At 34.0% G+C, this 18418-nt stretch overlaps 1 long non-coding RNA gene across 2 annotated transcripts; it reads right to left on the bottom strand.

Annotated features, from left to right (window-relative positions):
- Nucleotides 1-1101: 1101 nt before the first annotated feature.
- LOC131405297 (uncharacterized) lies at nucleotides 1102-17498 on the bottom strand. 2 transcript variants are annotated; one of them, XR_009219957.1, is made up of 4 exons: nucleotides 17290-17498; nucleotides 16338-16481; nucleotides 2287-2393; nucleotides 1102-1337 (listed from the first exon to the last, which is right to left on the bottom strand). It is a non-coding gene; the product is annotated as an uncharacterized LOC131405297 (long non-coding RNA). The 2 variants fall into 2 exon arrangements; XR_009219956.1 differs by lacking the exon at nucleotides 17290-17498 and having other exon boundaries at nucleotides 16338-16634.
- Between the last annotated feature and the right edge of the window lie 920 nt (nucleotides 17499-18418).

Genomic DNA, 18418 nt, shown 5'->3' on the forward strand with positions numbered 1-18418 from the left:
TACCCTGTCTTTTAAGATTCAATTCAGGGCCAGTCCCATGGCTTAGTGGTTAAGTGCATGCGCTCCACTGCTGGCGGCCCAGGTTCGGATCCCGGGCGCGCACCGACGCACTGCTTCTCCGGCCATGCTGAGGCTGCGTCTCACATACAGCAACTAGAAGGATGTGCAGCTATGACATACAACTATCTACTGGGGCTTTGGGGGAAAATAAATAAAGAAAGAAAATTATAAAAAAAAAAAAAGATTCAATTCACAAGTCACTTTCTCCAGAATTCTTCTAACATTTCTCCCTTGTTAGCTTAACTATAATTCATCTATTTTTCACAATATCTTACACAACACATTGGTGACATTTTGATCATTCCAACAAAATATTGTTTCATGGTCCTCTCTCTTTTTACTCCTTTCTCCCAATAATCAAGATTCTATAAAAAACAGTTTTATTCTTCTTTGTATCAACATAGCCTGATAATTACCTGATATATAATAGGGCTCAAGAATGATGGTTGAAATCACATAGAAAAAGAAAGAGCAGCTGACATGAGTTGTCTTGTTAAGGGGGTAGAAATATGCCTTCACTGGAAATATTAAAAGATATTTAGATACTCCAGTGCCTGTTATATCTCTTCAACTATTTATCAGGGGTGTCATAGAGGGGATTCATATATCAGACAGAGTTTCCGGTTAAAGTAGAGGTTCTCTTAACTCTAATAGTCCATGATTACAATTATGCTGTGTCTCCCTTAGAGCCTAATTTCCAGCCTCTAAGATTTAGGCACTATTAGAATTTCAATTACTAAATAATAATCAGTGTGTGAAGACACATAAAACATTGTATATGTTAATTTGTGTTTGGCATTTTATTTCTTGGAACCTCTGATATTTGATTTCTTCTCCAAAGCCAATTGTCTGTTTAATATTCTTCAATCATATTTTACTATTATTAAAGATGATGTTCAGTTTATACAAAAGGGCACAGAATTCAATTTATACAATTAATCAATTTACACTATTCAGTATGCACAAGGGATATCATTTATTTTTCAAATGTATAAATATATTTGAAAATAAAATTATGAGAAATATGGTTTGATGGTTAGTTTTATATTATCTAAGATTTCAAAACTCAGCTATCTCAGTTCTTTACCTTTTATTGGGTCCTTTACTGGAGAGTGCCGTGTATTTTCTCTTTAGTGCTCTTCTTCCCTGATTAGACTTTTTAAACACTTACCAAAGAAACGTGTGATTAATGACAGTTAGAACTTATTGGACTTGAAGGACAAATGCTTGCTTCACCAGTTAAGGGAATGAGCTCATCAAGATGAAGAAGTGCAGGGCTGGGGAGAACGAGGAGACAAAGGAATGCAGTGAATCTATATGGATTTGCTTGAAGTGATGAGCTGAACTGTTAACTTTTCATTTACTGCATCACAAACTTGACTCAACCTTTGTCTGTATTAAGAATAATGGAGCAGTTCTTACAAGAAAGTATAAGACTTCTCAAATGAAGCCTCCTCCCTCTGATTTGTATAGCTACCGGTTGGTATTATTCCAGCTTCTTCACAGTAAATGTTTCACAACATCTTGCACAGATTGGAAAAACTTTTCCACCCTCCACGGTTACAAATCCTACTATAACAAACTGAACTGGCTGTCTCTTCAGAGACTATACTTCATACTTCAGCACGAAATTGAGACTGAACTTTTTATTTGCTGAGAAGGTGACACAATTTTCTTTTATATGGTGTGGTCTCACTCTTTGCCTTTCCAGTGACCTCAGAGGAGTGGGTGCCTCAAATATTTCAATGCTAGATTGTTTGTGAACTAGAGATGAATCAGTCTTGTAAAGGAGGCAGAAATCCTTTTTGGTGGAAGGGTGCCAGGTAACAATTCAGAGTTTGCCATGTGGGTATTTGCTATGTGTTTCATCAAAAAATTGCACTGTTGATAGAAACTCAGGCATCTAGCAAGGTAACCTAGCTGGGTATGTGTTCTCCCTTTCCAACCGATCTCTGCAAAATCAAGAAGGAAGGGGTTAGAAAAACAGGGATGAAGTTCACTACTGTCTGAAGATTTTTTACATGTACAATGGTACTAATTGCAGGGGGGGCAAAAACTGTGTGCTTCCTACATGGTATGGAAAAAAATTACTAATCAAAAAATTATACCTACCCTGACTTTCAGGACAATTTCTGTGAGAATGTGATATGTTAGGACAGACTATAAAAGGGGCTTTACTGTACTTGAAAATTTAAAGTAGCTAGGAGCTTACTTTCCTTTTGTTACCTTTGGTTCTCCAGAGAAGATTCATTTGCATGTTTCTTTAAAATATTTCTGTTCTAGATGCGCTGGTCAATCTAGTAAACCACCACACGGACCAAGTAGAATGACAGCTATAAGGTGACACAACATGAAAAATACAAAGTAATTCGGCCGTTTTTATTTCTGTATTTTTTATTGTCTTAAATATCCTTCTCTTCCCTTAATAACTTTCCAGAAAGAGAGCACTTGTTGTTCCATTTGAGGTCTCCAGGGGGCGATGAAGAGAAACATCATATCCCCTCTGCAAGTTACTCAAGGGCTCCAACGGACTAGTAGGAACAATGTTCCCAAAGCTGTTCTAGGATGCCAGATGCCTGTTTGGTTTGGCAGACTCAATGGCTAGTACTTTTCCTTCAGCCAATTTACTGGAAACCCCTCCCTTTCTTCCTCCTTTCCCTCTTCTCATACACATAAGCTCCCTATGGGTTCACAGTACTTTTAAACATTTTTAGAATGCTCATTTTGTTATGTTATTAACAGAATTTTTTATTCTAATATACAAGCATTTCATACATTTCCTTTGTTAAAACAACTCTTTCATGTTTCAGGAAACTACTCTGTAGTGCATCTCAGAGGATAAATCCTAATACCTAAGTACAGTCTTCAAAAATCACATTGACATATTATTACTAAGTTTACTAATATGACTCAACTTTCATCTCATTAGTAAGAATTCAAGTTTCCTATCTCTTTGTTGAAATTGTGTGATGTGTTTTTAGCTCATTTCTTTCATAGTCAATTCTCCTCATGTACAACCTAGAAATTGAGAAGGGAAAAAAGCTACATTTGAAGCTCAAGGGAAATTTATCTATGAAGCTGACTGTAAAATTTCTTTGAGACGGCACAAGAAATAGAATACAAAAAGATGGGCGGAAAAGAAGAATGAAGTGAGAGGAATGATACTATCTGATTTTAGGACTTATAACGCTATAGTAATCACAACATTGTGATATTGGCAAAAGGATAGACACATAGATCAATGGAACAAAAAGAAATAGACCTACACAAATATAGTCAATTGATTTCTGACAAAAGTGCAAAGGCAATTAAATGGAGAATGGAGATTTTGTCAACAAATTGTGTTGGAACAATTGGACAACCATATGCAAAAAAATGAACCTCAACCTAAAGCTCTCTCCATATACAAAAGGTAACTAAAAATGAATCATAGATCTAAATATAAAATGTAATACTATAAAATTTTTAGAAGTGAACATAGGAGAAAGTCGTCATGATCTGTGGTTGGGCAAAGAGTTCTTAGACATGACACAAAAGCATATTCCACTAAAAACTAATATCTATAAATTTAATATATCAAAATTAAACTTTTGTTTCATGTAAGGCACGCTCAAGAGAATTAAAAGACAAGCTATAGACTAGAAGAATGTATTTGCAAAGCACATATCTGACCAACAACTTGTATTCAGAATATATTAAGAACTCTCTAGGGCCAGCTCGTGCCTTAGCGGTTAAGTTCGCGCGCTCCACTACTGGCGGCCCGGTTTGGTCCCGGGTGCGCACAGACGCACCGCTTCTCCGGCCATGCTGAGGCTGTGTCCCACATACAGCAACTAGGAGGATGTGCAACTATGACATACAACTATCTACTGTGGCTTTGGGGAAAAAAAGGAGGAGGATTGGCAATAGATGTTAGCTCAGAGCCGGTCTTCCTCAGCAAAAAGAGGAGGATTAGCATGGATGTTTGCTCAGGGCTGATCTTCCTCACAAAAAAAAAAAAAAAGAACTCTCTAGAGTCAAAGTAATAAAACAATCCGATTTAAAAATGAGCAAAGACTTGAACAGACACATCACTAAAGAGGATGTACTGATGAAAAATAAACACATGAAAAGATGTTCAACATCAGAACATCCTGAAAGTTATTGGGGAAATGTAAATTAAAACTGAAATGAGATTCCACTGCACATCTAGAAAAATAGCTAAAATAAAAAATAGTGATGATACCAAATGTTGATGAGGATGAGGAGGATTGGAATTCTCATAAATTGCTGCTGGGAATGCAAAATGGTGTGGGTACTTTGAAAACTAGTTCATCAGTTTCTCACGAAGTTCAACATAGATCATAAGACCCAGCAATCTTACCTTAGAGAAATGAAAATATGTTCATACAAAAACCTATACACAAATGTTTTTAACAACTCCATTTCATAATTACCAAAACGAGAAACAACTCAAATGTCCTTCAATGAGTTAAATATATTCATAAACAAATGGCAATATTCATACACCAGAATTCTACTTATCAATAAATAATGAACTATTAATACAACCAACAATGTAGATATATCTCTAGAGATTATGCTCAGTGAAAGAGCCAATCTCAAAAGGTTACATACTGTATAATTTCACTTATATGATATCCTTGAAAAGACAAAAATATAGTGATGGGGAACAGATCAGTGGTTGCCAGTGATCAGGGGTGAGCAAGTGTGTGACCACACGGAATAGTTCAAAGGAATTTTTGGTAGTGAAGGAAATATTATATATCCTGAAAGTGGAGGTGGTTATACGAATATATACATGTATTAAAATTCATATAATTTTACACAAAAAGTCCATTTTACTGCATGTTAATTTCTAAAAATAAAATTTTAAAAATTAATCTGTGCAAAACTGAAAATAAATTTGCAATTAGTTTAATTTTTTCTTTTATTAAGACAAAGAGGAGGGGAAGAGACAGAATGATTAATTCAATTAAGTGCTTCAAATATATAACATATTTTGAGGATAATAACTTTCCACTTTTTTTGAGTTGAGATGAAGAGTAAATGGGATTTAATTTCAGCAGAAAATATTTTGAACACTATTAGGCAAAAAGAACTTGAGTTAATGGCAGATATGGAAGAAAGTCCTTCTCTACATATCCAAAATGCTATATGATTAATTTTTAGTAGCCTCAGCATAATCAATTGGTCAAGAACTATGAAAATATTCATTATCTCATATGGTCAGCAAGAAACAACATTAGGATTGAGATAAAGGAAAAATCAGGCAACAGCAGCGGTTCTAAAAAAATTTAGTGTTTTCCTTCTGTGAATTTTATTTATACATTTTTGGAAATGTATAGTTTAGAAAACCTTTGACTTTATTTATAAAGATAGTTACTTCACCCTGTTTAGCAATGAAGGAAAGAGATGAGAGGACATCATTATGCTCAGATAAGATGTCATTATGCTCAGATAAGATGTCAGCCCTGGTGGTCTAGTGGTTAAGTTTTGGAGCTTTCACCACTGCAGCCCAGTTTCCCTCCCAGGTCCGGGCCACACTACCTGGCTGTCGATTGTCATACTGTGGTGGCTGCGTGTTGCTGTGATGCTGAAAGCTATGCCACTGGCATTTCGAATACCATGAGGGGCAGGAACAGGTGTCAACGGAGCTTCCACACTAAGACAGACTAGGAAGAAAGACTGGCCACCCACTTCTGAAAAAATTGGCCATGAACACCCTATGAATAGCAGTGGAGCATTGTCTGAGATATGACCGAAAGGTGAGAGGATAGCACCAACAAACCAGGCAGGGTTCCGCTCTACTGTACACAGGGCCCTAGGAGTCAGAATCGACTCCACGGCACTAATAACGACAAATAATGTCATTAATAGATCAAAATTTCATAAAGTAAATATTGTATTTGATGCTTAAGTTATCCTTAAAATCTACTTTAAAGCATGCCTGGGTGATCTTTCAAATCCTACCATTATTAAACCACCGGTGAAACAAGACTAGCACTCAACATGAGCAAACCTAGCCCCAAATTCTCTTGTTCTTTTTTCCAAAATTAAAGCAAAACGCTAAGAATTATAGCCATAGTAGTGCAAAATCATTTTTCTTCCTATTTACACTGGTATATTGTATATTCCAGTTTACATGGAATAGACAAAATGTCCTCATTAACAAAGCAAAATATGTTCGAGCAATAAATTACTGAATAAAGCAGTCTGAATATAAAGATATAGACATTAATGAATGACTTATGAGATCATCCTGATTCTGTATATAATTTACCAGTTTTCAAAGACTTCGAGTACTAAAAAATGGAAAAAAATACTCTAATATAATTTTATCTCTCTCTGACAATTTCTCAGCATCATTCATGTAGTAATCGATCAGCATAGTCTTGTGCTTTGTTTTTCCTGGCTTGAACTGATATTTAAATGTTCTTTTGGGGGCTGGACCCGTGGCCTAGTGGTTAAGTTCGGCGTGCTCCATTTTGGCAGCCCGGGTTCAGTTCCTAGGCATGGACCTACACCACTCGGTGGCCATGCTTTGGCAGTGACCCACAGACAAAATAGAGGAAGACTGGCACAGTTGTCAGCTCAGGGCGAATCTTCCTCAGCAAATAAATAAATAAATAAATAAATAAATAATAAAAATAAATGTTTTTTTGATATGAGAGCAGCGACTGTTGCCTTGACCTTCTTTATATGGCCTTCAGGACCTAGTAGAGTATAATTCTTTAACTCATTTAATGTTTTTTGATTTTATTCTTATTTTGTGATTGGTAACAACCAATAATTTTAATATGCAAGAGCTGTCTTTGTGAACATGTTCTTTTATTGTATAAAAATAGAAAATTCTGGGGCCGGCCTGGTGGCATAGCTGTTAAGTTCGCACATTCTGCTTCGGTGGCCCGGGGTACGTGGGTTTGGATCCCAGGCGCAGACCAACGCACCGCTTGTCAAGCCATGCTGTGGCGATGTCCTATATAAAGTAGAGGAAGATGGGCACAGATGTTAGCCCAGGGCCAATCTTCCTCAGCAAAAAAAGAGGAGGATTGGCAACAGACGTTAGCTCAGGGCTAATCTTCCTCAAAGAAAAAATAGAAAATTCTTTTGCATGCTTTAAGTTTATAGTTATTGGATTCTGGAAAAAAAGGAGTTTGGTTTTTTTTGTTGGTGATTTTATGCTTCACTGTTATGCTTTACTTTTGTTGATTTTATGCTTTACCTGTTAGAGCATTACAAGACTAAATTAATTGCCTTATAACATTGGAGAATAACCTTTAAATTAACAGTTGTGTGTTATAGATCATTTTTAACTTTATGGATAACACTATACGACCATGCGTCCCAAAGAGTCTGAACACAAAAAGCACAGAATCCATAGGCCACATTGTTATAACTATTAACCATGCAAAGGTTGGTATATCCTTTCATCTCTCTGTGATAACATTTCTTGCTCATGCTGTAAAGGACAGGACGGCACCAACCTTATGAGGGTTAATATGAAAGTTATTGCCTGGAGGTATTCTCTCCTAAATGTCACCCAGAACAGTATTACCCCTTTAATTCATCAGACTCCAGACTCAGGGTCATAAAATAAGCGCAATAAAGTGCCTTTTGTGCCCTCCAATTGTCAACAGCTTCCTTCGGAACCATTCATCCCCATAGGTGATAGATTTCTTGTCTTTTCCCTGTTTCTTTTGGCTCTTGACTCTATAAATAATTTCCTGTTAACAGCTTTGTCTCACACTTTGGAAATGATGTTTCCTATGTCTTCCGTGGCCTTGACTTCTGGCTTCCCTCGACCACAAGAATGATATATACCCCCTTAATTACGCTGCCTCTAGCTTCTCTGGGTAGATATCTCAAATGCTGTAGCCTGGACCGCAAAGTCTACAGTCTGTTAGCAAAACTGTGCAATCAGCTTTATCATTTGGTTTACTCTGAATATATTGTAGTAGTTTAGAATGTACAAAATGCTTTCATTTATGTTATTCATTTACCTTATTGTTATTCATAATAACTAGTTTAGATATTCAGTGTGTATATAATCATTCTCATATAAAAGAAAACCGAGGCTTAGAGAAGTAAAGTACCTCGACTAAGGACTTGTTCCTCCCTAGGCCCACTGACTCCTGTTTCAGTATCTTCTCACAGGTGCACATGACATCTAATTTCTCTCCTGGGAGAATGAAACCATAAACAAAAACTGTTGCTTCTTAAAGTTTCTTTGTTTTTTTTCTTTAACAACTTCCAAAGTCTAAAATTTCTAACAGTGGTCTTATGAACTTACTTTCTCTTTTTTGAATATAAATATTTAATAGCTATAAACATGCCCGTATACCCTGCTCTATGCCCAAAGGACATATGACTAGGCCCACGAAAAATCAGGTAGTAGTCTAATAGGAAAATTCAATGCACTCAGCCTCTTATTTCTTTTCCATTCTTATTAATTTTGCATGAAATGTGCCAATAAATTAACTCTTAGTATCCACTGGTTGTAGGATATGCTGATACATGTGTTTTCTTAGCTTTATGGAGAATAAAAGAATTGTTTAGTACAGAAAAAGTGAAGAAAAGAGAAAAATGAAATGAGAAGTAAAGTTAAGGTCAACACCTAGTTTTCAAGAGAATTTATGTGTAAAACCCTTCTATCATAAAGTAAGTCAATAGACTTGTCAAGTAAATAAATATATTTGACACTTATTTTGATATTATTCCTTTTTATTCACTCTAATTTAATTGAACCTATGCTTATTAAGCATCGATGGGGACATAAGATACATCCATTGATGCTCCAAAGTTTCTCTCTTTAGTTAAAAAACACAAATTTAACCACATCTTTGCCAAGATGGCTTTGCTGTTCGAATATTTGGTATACTGTTCGTAAAAAGAACATACACATATTAAGTCCTGCATACACACTTGCTATTATAATAATTGCTAATATTATGGAATGAGGTAAATAACATTAAGAGAGAGGAATAATTTAGCTCACATTATGCCTAGTGGTTATAACAATGTATATATGCTGCTCATTAAATAGCTCAAAGTTTTCTAATTTCTCTGTAAAATTTCAACAATTAAAATCCTATTAAAAGCATTCTTAGATGTTATTTGTTTCTTGAATACTATTTTTGTCTTTAGTGTTTGTCCCCCAAGTAATTTTTATTTTAATTCTTTATTTTTAAAAATATGAACAAAATATTTATCTCATAAAATGTGTCATTGTTTTGGTTTCTTCACTGAGGAAGTGTAATTATTATTCTTTTTCGTTTTTGCTTTTCTTTACTTACTTTTTAAAAATTTTCATCAAGTTCCTTGTTAATGTGTTTGAAATCTTTTTAAAATTTTACTTCTGACTCCAGAGTTATGTTCAATGCCATAGGAGACTTGCCTGTGTTCTAAAGTGAACTCCCCCCTTGTCTTTTGTAGTTCTTATAGAAAGACACATAAAGAATTATAATTGAGGCATTGTTCACTGTCTTTTTCTTCTCTTTTATTTCATAGAGATATGGGATCTTTGGATATTATTCTTACAATATTGCCAAAATAACAGACACCTCCTTACTCTTGGACAGGCCTAGCTTTGATTCTTTCTATTAAGCTTGAAGTTTTGAAACACCACAAGACACAGACCAAACTCTTTTTTAAAGAAACTATCTCCTTTATTCTCTACTCTAAAATAATGCTAACCTATATTCAAATAGTACCCATACACTTTCCAGCTCTCTGCTGGTGAGATTTCTCCTCTCAAACATCTTAACAGTTCAGCATCTCTACTTTCCTGGGGGAAACCCCTTCTGTACCATCCCTAAGTTATCATTTTATTTTTTATGTAGAAGACGATTTATCTAAGTATTTTGCAAAGCATTTCATATTATATTACCTTGTTGCAAAATTATTATCTTTTAAGAATAGCTATTCAGAGCGTGTCAAAAGTGTCACATCAAGAGGATAACAAGTAAGTGGCATGAGTGGTGGCACATGTTTCCAGAGATCCCAGTTGCCAGTAAATGTCTTAAACAGGGAAGAAGTACCCAGAACAGGGCCAGTTACACCATAGACATCCCATGAATGTCTCTGAATAAATGGAAGGATAGAAGATGAGGAAACGAATAACTGTTTAAGGTGAACTTAAAGCAGGCTATATTAAAAAGCAGTGTGGGGTGTTCTTGATTGCCCTTTGGTTCTTTTTAGCTCCCAGAAGATACAAAAATCCCTAAAATGAGTCAGTTTCCCTATTCAGCTACGAGATAATGATTATACCAATGACACTCTACTCTAACTCCTATACCTGGGCAGCCTCATTCTTGGGAAAAAATAATAGTGGAAATAGTGAAAGTAGTACAGTTACAACAGTATTCTTGCAAGATCACTACAATCCCAATTTACTAACCAGGACTGCCAGATAATAAACTGCCAGGTCTCTTCTCTAAGAACCAGTCTTTGCAGTGATATTGATAGGTAAAGGGGTCAAAACAATATCAATCTGTTTTCTACAATTTTTTCCACAATTAGACTGATAGAGAGAGTTCACAGAGAAAAAAATATCCATGTATAGAACACCAGATGTCCTCAAATAAACAAGCTTAGATTTGCACACAAACACAAAACTCAAACCCAACACTTCTCAGTCCCTTTTTTTTAATTTCACAAGTAAATAAATAAATGAGCAACTCCTGATTGGGTGGTCCTATATTGTCACCTATTCATATGCCTAAACCAGGGATACGAAACCAACTCCTTATGATGATATTTCACTTTAATGTAGGGAGTTGTTGGTGTCCTAAGCTGTATTGTCTAGCATATGTGCAGCCCTTTTTTGGTGACAATTCTGAGGCTAGTTGCTTTTCTTCCAAACATGTGCAAATGATATGATGTGGCTGTTGCCCAAATTATGCGAAATATCACAGCCTTTTCTTCCTTTCATCTTACAGATGGTTTTAAATTGAACTATGTTTTTCTTTACTGACCTTGAACTTATAATTCAAACTCTTCACACTTTATATTTTTGTTTATTTTTTCCTAATATATACTATTTAAATATTTTAGTGAAATTTATCCCTTATAATTTTACTCCCAATTAATATTAATTATAAATGGATATTTATTAAATACTGCTTTTTGGACACTGTTATTCCATTTTGATCAATATTTATTACATGACATGGCCATTCATTAAAAATTTGGCTCTCCAGCCTTTAAGTTCAAAGTTTGACTTTATTCTCATTCAGTCATTTAACAAACATATATATTGAGTGATCCTTTATGCCAGATGTTTTTCTAGGTCCTAGGCTAACAGTCGTGAACAGGACAGAAGAGGTCTCTGCTCTAGTGGAGCTTACATTCTTCCACAGGAATACAGATAATAAAAAATAATTTATAAAATAAGTAAATGAGAAAACTATAGATTAGAAATAAGTGCAAGGTAGAGAATTAAATTAAGGTATTGTAATAAAGAATGACAGGTAGATACTTTATACTCAATGGCCAGGGAAGTCTTTTTGAGGAAATAACATTGAAGATGAGATTTGAATTTCTAATAGGTAATTTGCACTTATGCCATAAGTTACTTGCTTTCTCTGTGTGACTCATTTTTTTTTCCTGAGGACTGAGCTAACATCCACTGCCAATCTTCCTGTTTTTTTTGCTTGAGGAAGATTAGCCCTGAGCTAACATCTGTGCCAGTCTTCCTCTATTTGGAGGAAGTGTGTGGGTCCCCATCACAGCATGGCTGATGAGTGGTGTAGGCCCATGCCTGAGATCCGAACCCACAAACCCAGGCAACTGAAAAGGAGCACACAGAACTTTAACCACTATGCCATGGGGCCAACCCCTGTGTCACTCATTTTTTTTCACTGTTTCTCATCTAGACTTTTATTATTGCTGTTCTTGTTACTATTTTATTCATTTTAAATTTACATAGAATAAATTTCACTCTCTTTGATGTGCAGTCCTATGGATTTTGATAAATACTTACAGTCATATGAACATGACCACAATCAAGATACAAAACAATTTCATCACCCTAAAAAAATTCGTCTTGCTGCCCTTTATAGTCAACCCCTCCTATTACCCTAGCTCATGGCAAACAATGATGTGTTTTCTGTTCCTATAATTTACTTTTCCAGAATGCCACATAGATAGAATCATACTGTATGTTACCTTCTCCATCTGGTTTCAGTCACTTAGCATATGCATTTGAGATTCATCCATGTTGTTATGTGTATCATTAGTTTGTCCATTTTCTATTGTTGAGTAATATTCCAGGTATAGTTATGTCACAATTTATCTATCCATTCACCAGTTGAAGGACATTTAGGTTTTCCCAATTTTTGACAGTAATAAATAAGACCATTATAAACATTTGCATACAGGTTTTTGTGTGACCTTAAGTTTTCATTTCTCTTGCGTAAACATCTAGGAGGAGGATTACTATGTCATATGATAAGTTTATGTTTAACTTGATAAGAAACTTTCAAACTGTTTTCTAAAAAGGCTATATCATTTTTATTCTCACCAGCAATGTATGAGAGTTCTAGTTGCTCTACATCCTTGCAAGCCCTTGGTATTGTTTTAGCCATCCTAATAGGTGTGTTGTGGTATCACATGGTTTCAATTCGTATTTCCCCAATGACTTCTGATTTTGAGCTTCTTATTAATGTGCTTATTTGTCATCCATCTATTCTTTGTTGAAATATCTGTCAAATATTTGTCCACTTTTTATTTGGTTGTTTGTTTTCTTATAAGTACTCTTATTGAGTATTACTTATTAAGTATTTTGGATTCTTTATATATTATGGATGAAAATCTTTTGTCATGTATGTATTTTGCACATATTTTCTCCCAATCCATGGCTTGTCTTTTCATTTTCTTAACAGTCTGTTCACAGAGCAGAATATTTTTTGATGAAATAAAACTCATCAAAATTTTCTTGTGTATCCTTTTGTCGTCATACTTATGTCATCCTTTTAATATATTTTAACAGGACCATCCATTGAGAAAAGGGGCTTCCCATAACCTCAAATAATCTCCTAATTATTTCTACAAAGTGTTGTGAAAAAGTCCAACGGCCTACCTTAGAGGGAAATTGGCATCATTTTTAGGTGATTGCCAGAAAAGTGTTCTATCTATATTTTTATGTCTCAAGTCAAACAAACAGAGCAACCACTTGACAGAAATGAGATTTAGTGTAAAGAAGGAAGAATTGTAAACTGGTTATTCTTTGAAAAGTAAAGTACACCAATCTGCTCATTCAAATCCAATAAATATGTCTAAGTAAACATTATTTAAAACCTCTCAATACATAAATATATGTGTCAGTGCATATATAAGATACTATTTTAATAGTTTAACCCAGAAAAAAATTAAGGTTAAAACACTGCAATTATTCTTCTTCAAGATTTTTTCCTGCAAAAATAGTATTTTTGTCATCCATCCAAATATAATATATTTTAGGTGTAAAGAGAATATTGATTTATTTTTTCCCAATAAATTTGAAATTTTAGAGCTGTTAGAGAATTAAAAGTCATCTAATCAATTGCCTTTATTTTAGAGACAAGATCCCAGGCATCCAGGAATATAAGTGATTTTTTGAAGTTTGAAAAATCTAATCAATTAGTGACAAATCCAAAAGGAGAACCTGATCTCTTCCCTGCTTTCCCACCAATCCTCAATACATCTCTCTCAATGTAATAGGGTAAAAGAGAGTAAGGGTACAATATGATAAGAGGGATTTAGCTCAGAGTAAATAATGTTTTCTTAGCAACAGATATTTTGAAAGGCCAGTGTGGAACCAGAGGGCTCCAGGCTGGGGGAGAAGACAAGAGGAGGAATCACTATAATTAAGAAAATATGTGGAAGAAGGGAAAGAGAATTAATTTCCTTGCCATTTACACAAGAATTAATTGTCTATTTTCTCTGATATTCATTCATTTATTTGTATATTCACACCTATTCTTAACTTACTAAAGCTGTGATATATGCCCATGTGAAGAAAAATATTAAACAGTACTGAAAAATGGAACACAGAGGGAAATATCCTTCTCTCTCACTCCTCCTCTTTCCAGAAACAATATGAACAAAGTTTAATATTTTAATAATTTTATTTCTCTCCATTATCAATTTAAATGGTATAACTCAATTTCTTAATTTATCATAATTAGGCAGTTATATAAATATTTCCTGCTTTGATGGATGACATAATGCAGTTATAATACCTTTGCCTCCTGTCCCTCCCTTTTGGGTTGATAGATATATTTATGTCATAAAGTCCAGTGGTCCGGAACAGGAGCAATTTTGCCCCCCAGGAAACATTCTGCAAGTCTGGAGACATTTTTGCTTGCAACAATTGGACGATGCTACTGGCATTTAATGTGTAGAGACCAGGGACTCTGTAGACATCCTACAATGCATAGGACAGCCCTTCACAATGAAGACTCATTCCATCCAAAAAATCAATAGTGCTGCTGTTGAGAAATTTTACTCTAGAATTTGCCTATGTGACTTTAGATAATGTACTTAAAATAATCTTGATAGCAACGTTTGATCTAATTGACTCTTTGCTACTAAAAATGAGGCAATTAGAACTGTATTCTTTTTCCACTTATTTACCTGATATTTTTGTTTTTGTATTATTAATTTTACATTGATATGATTTATGAAATTTTCATTCTTGATTGTTAATATAATTATAATTATGTCATGTGTGCTTTATTTGTCAAATAATTCTAAGAACTCTGAACAATCAGATAGAATTTAAAATACCATTGTAAAGGTATTCACAATAATGATTCAGACAAAGACCAACAATAGACGTTAAAACCATTGGGTTAAGTGTTATGGGGAACAAGGTATTTAGACAGTCTCAAAATATTACCCCAAAACCAGGTTTGTTCTTGGGGTACAGCTTATTTCTTCTGATTTCTTTTAAAAAAAACTGTACTCATTTTCTTTTTTCCTGAGAACTGTCAAATTTTCCAATCTTCCTGCTACTCCTTTTCCTGTTTCTCATTACTAATTTCTTTTTGTAATTTTGTTTTCACCATTCAAGAGAGACTTTGAGAGAGAAGAGTGGCAAATGACTTTTCAGTCCTCCATCTTCCACCACAAGATATTATCTGATAATTTCCAAAGAGATTGTTTATCCAAGTAGAATGATTTAGAAAAATTCTGTCCCTTTCTGAAAGTATGGTGGCAGTGTACAAGATCTCTTTAGTGGCCTTACAGATCAACATATCTATTGTTTTTATTTGGTAAGAATACAAGAAATATAACATCATAGTGAAAGGATAGTTGGGACCTAATAGAGTATAATTATTCCATAGTTTCTCTCTAACTGTCCAAAATACATATTTTTGTAACATACTTGATCCTGAGGTATTAAAATTTCTACTCATGTATTGAAATCTCCAACAAATATAAAAGTGAACTTTGTCCCTGATATGATCAGGGAATTTATCTGTTTTTAACATTTTAATGGAATTAATACATTTTTATATTTATGTTTTTATCATTCTATGTTGTATATTTATAGTTTGCATACAGTTTTTAACTGGGTGAATTTTTACTTGCTGGGCAATAGAAACTCTACATGCTAAAACTTGTTTAGCTTAGAAACTATTTAGTTAATACTATTTAGGATTTTAAGTATGTATTGATTCGTTAGTTATTCATCTCAGAATGTTGTGGTGCACTAAATCTGCTATTACAATGAGAAGGTAGGATAATGCTTAATTCCTTTTACATGTAAAGCTAAAATTCTTTATTCCACCTAGATTAGGGTAGAAATTCAACTGAGATCAATCAAAACATAAATTTTGTTTGGCTAAAAAGCTTACATAGCGACAATCAAGCATTAAAAATGTTTATTCTTTTACATCTCATTCTAAATAGAACAAAGTGATTTTTGTAATCCATTGATCAACGAAAAATATGGATAAATTACAGCTTGGTACATTATTTTACGTCTTCTTTCCACTTTTTAATCTCTCCATTACTCACTCGCAATTCAAATCACTGTTTATGATCATAGCAAAGATTTCAGCCCTACTTATTTTATGTTTCAACCATGATTATGAAGAAGTTATCAGATCAAGATGGCAAAATGTAAATTATCACCCTATTAGAGAAGGTCTGTATTTGTATTTAGGTGGTACATAGTATAAATTGCTTTAAAGGCTTTTTCTAGATCTCTTTTGAAAAAGCTGCTTAGACAAATAATATCAAGAGAGAAATCAAAATAGTCTATGTAACTACTTATGGGTAGAACATACCTTTAAATTATTTTGACTTTATATCGTCAACTCTATAACTAGTTCATTTCCCTCCTTGCTTAATTATTATTATTATTATTATTTGTACAATTAGTTTTCGTCGTCTTGTTCTTTCTGAGTAAAGCTGCTATATAGAGACACCTGCTGGGAAATAAATGAACAGAAGAAAATTCAAACCTGAGCTTTGGAAACAAAAAGAGCTTTCCTCTTATGTAAGTTAAGTATGCTTTCTTCAAATAACATATTTCATTTCAAGGCACTTGCCTCTGAAACTTATCAAAATCCACCTACATCTGGGGTTTTGCTATTGATCTAAAAACCTCTACCTTAGCATGAAGTTTCCAGAATCTACATATATGTATACCTGCTGTATACAATAGGTATATGATACAAGAAAGCTGAAATAAATATATTTCAATCAAGCCATTTATTAGATGTTCACATGTGTTTTAAAATAAATTTTAAAGGGAATTATTTTTTAGAGTAACTAGGACTTTTCCAATTCATAATTTTTTATATCTTAATTTTTATTTAAAATATTTGCTAAAGCAAAGAAAACTTTTATCCTTTACAGTTTAATGTAAATATTCTGACAATGAAAATGGTCTCTTAAGAGTCTATGTATGCCATTGTTGTCAATTTCAATCGAAATGTAACCCAGTAGATTAAAAATATCAGAAATTATATGTAAAAAGTACAGTGTTTAACAGCAAACCATCAAATAGGTATTTCAACTGTGTTCCAATCTCAAGGTCAAGCTTAACTTCTTCAGAACTATGTTGAGGTACCATGTATTATGAGGTCATAAGACTTAAAGATGATATGAGCATATGTTATTTCTTGTGTGGTTTTCACAATTTTATCTAGGTGCGCACTGAATATTAAATCATAAGCAAGATTATAGCTAGGTCTTGGAGTGCAGCCACTATAGCAGTTCTCAACTGATATTCACCATAATTCAGCTGAACATGGACCAGTCATGTGTGGAGAATGGATGACAGCAGGATTTCCAAGCACCTGCTCTATGCTCCCAACCAGATAGAGGGAATACATTATATGGTGACAAACTGATGTCTAGCCTCCAACCATGTGGCAAAGATGCTGACAATTGCTAAGAGGCCAACCAAAGATGTCATGATTCGAGATGGGATGAGCATTGTATAATTTCTGAGGAGAAAAAGAGAACACACTTTGAGAAATCACAGTTATACTTCTTATTAAATGACCTTAAAAACCCACATTCTCCTTTTCAGATCAAATATGCAAACCCATCCCAAGGCAGTCAACAGCACCTTGAAAGAGAGAATAGCATACGGAGTAAGAACATAAACTCTGAAATCAGAAAAACTCAAGTTCAGTCTCTAGCACTAAGTAGCTGATGCAATATTCTTTGGCAAGGTCTTTAACGACTTTAAATAGCATTTTCCTCATTAGTACAAAGGAGATATTAATGTTACTATTGGCATGATTGATGTTAAATGAGATAACACATATAAAGTTCTTCCTAAAATATTTGGCACATGGTAAGCGTTCAACTAACATTAATATTTTAACGTTGATCATCAGCTATAGGGGAGATATCATTAAATCATTGTACACAGCATTCCTACTACTTTTGTGAGATTATAATGACATTATTATTTATATTCTTTGGAGAAAGTTGTAGCCAGAATCATAGATGCTGGTTTTGAGAACACTATCAATTCTGTTGGAAAATCAGACTGAAGGACAGTTCTCAAAAGATACGGGTTTAAGTAGATTGAATTTTAAATACTGCAGATTATAGTGTTATTTTCAGTCATCTTCAATGAAATTCAAAACCATGTTGTACCAAAATTTATAAACATGCTGGCAAAAAGAAAATCCCTATTAATTATGAATTATTTACTTCGTTGTAACTTCTGCCTTGCCATTGATATTTGAACGGCTTCTCTTAGGCCTACCCCTTAGCCTACTTAGGAAATGTTTAGAATAATAATGTTTAGAAATGTATAGAATAATAATAATAATAATAATAGTCATGGAAGTTCAAAGCAAAATATTGAAGGAAATTTTAGTTGAGATTCTAAAATGACTGAAGA

The sequence above is a fragment of the Diceros bicornis genome, chromosome 5 (assembly GCF_020826845.1).
Source record: "Diceros bicornis minor isolate mBicDic1 chromosome 5, mDicBic1.mat.cur, whole genome shotgun sequence".
Lineage (NCBI taxonomy): Eukaryota > Metazoa > Chordata > Mammalia > Perissodactyla > Rhinocerotidae > Diceros > Diceros bicornis.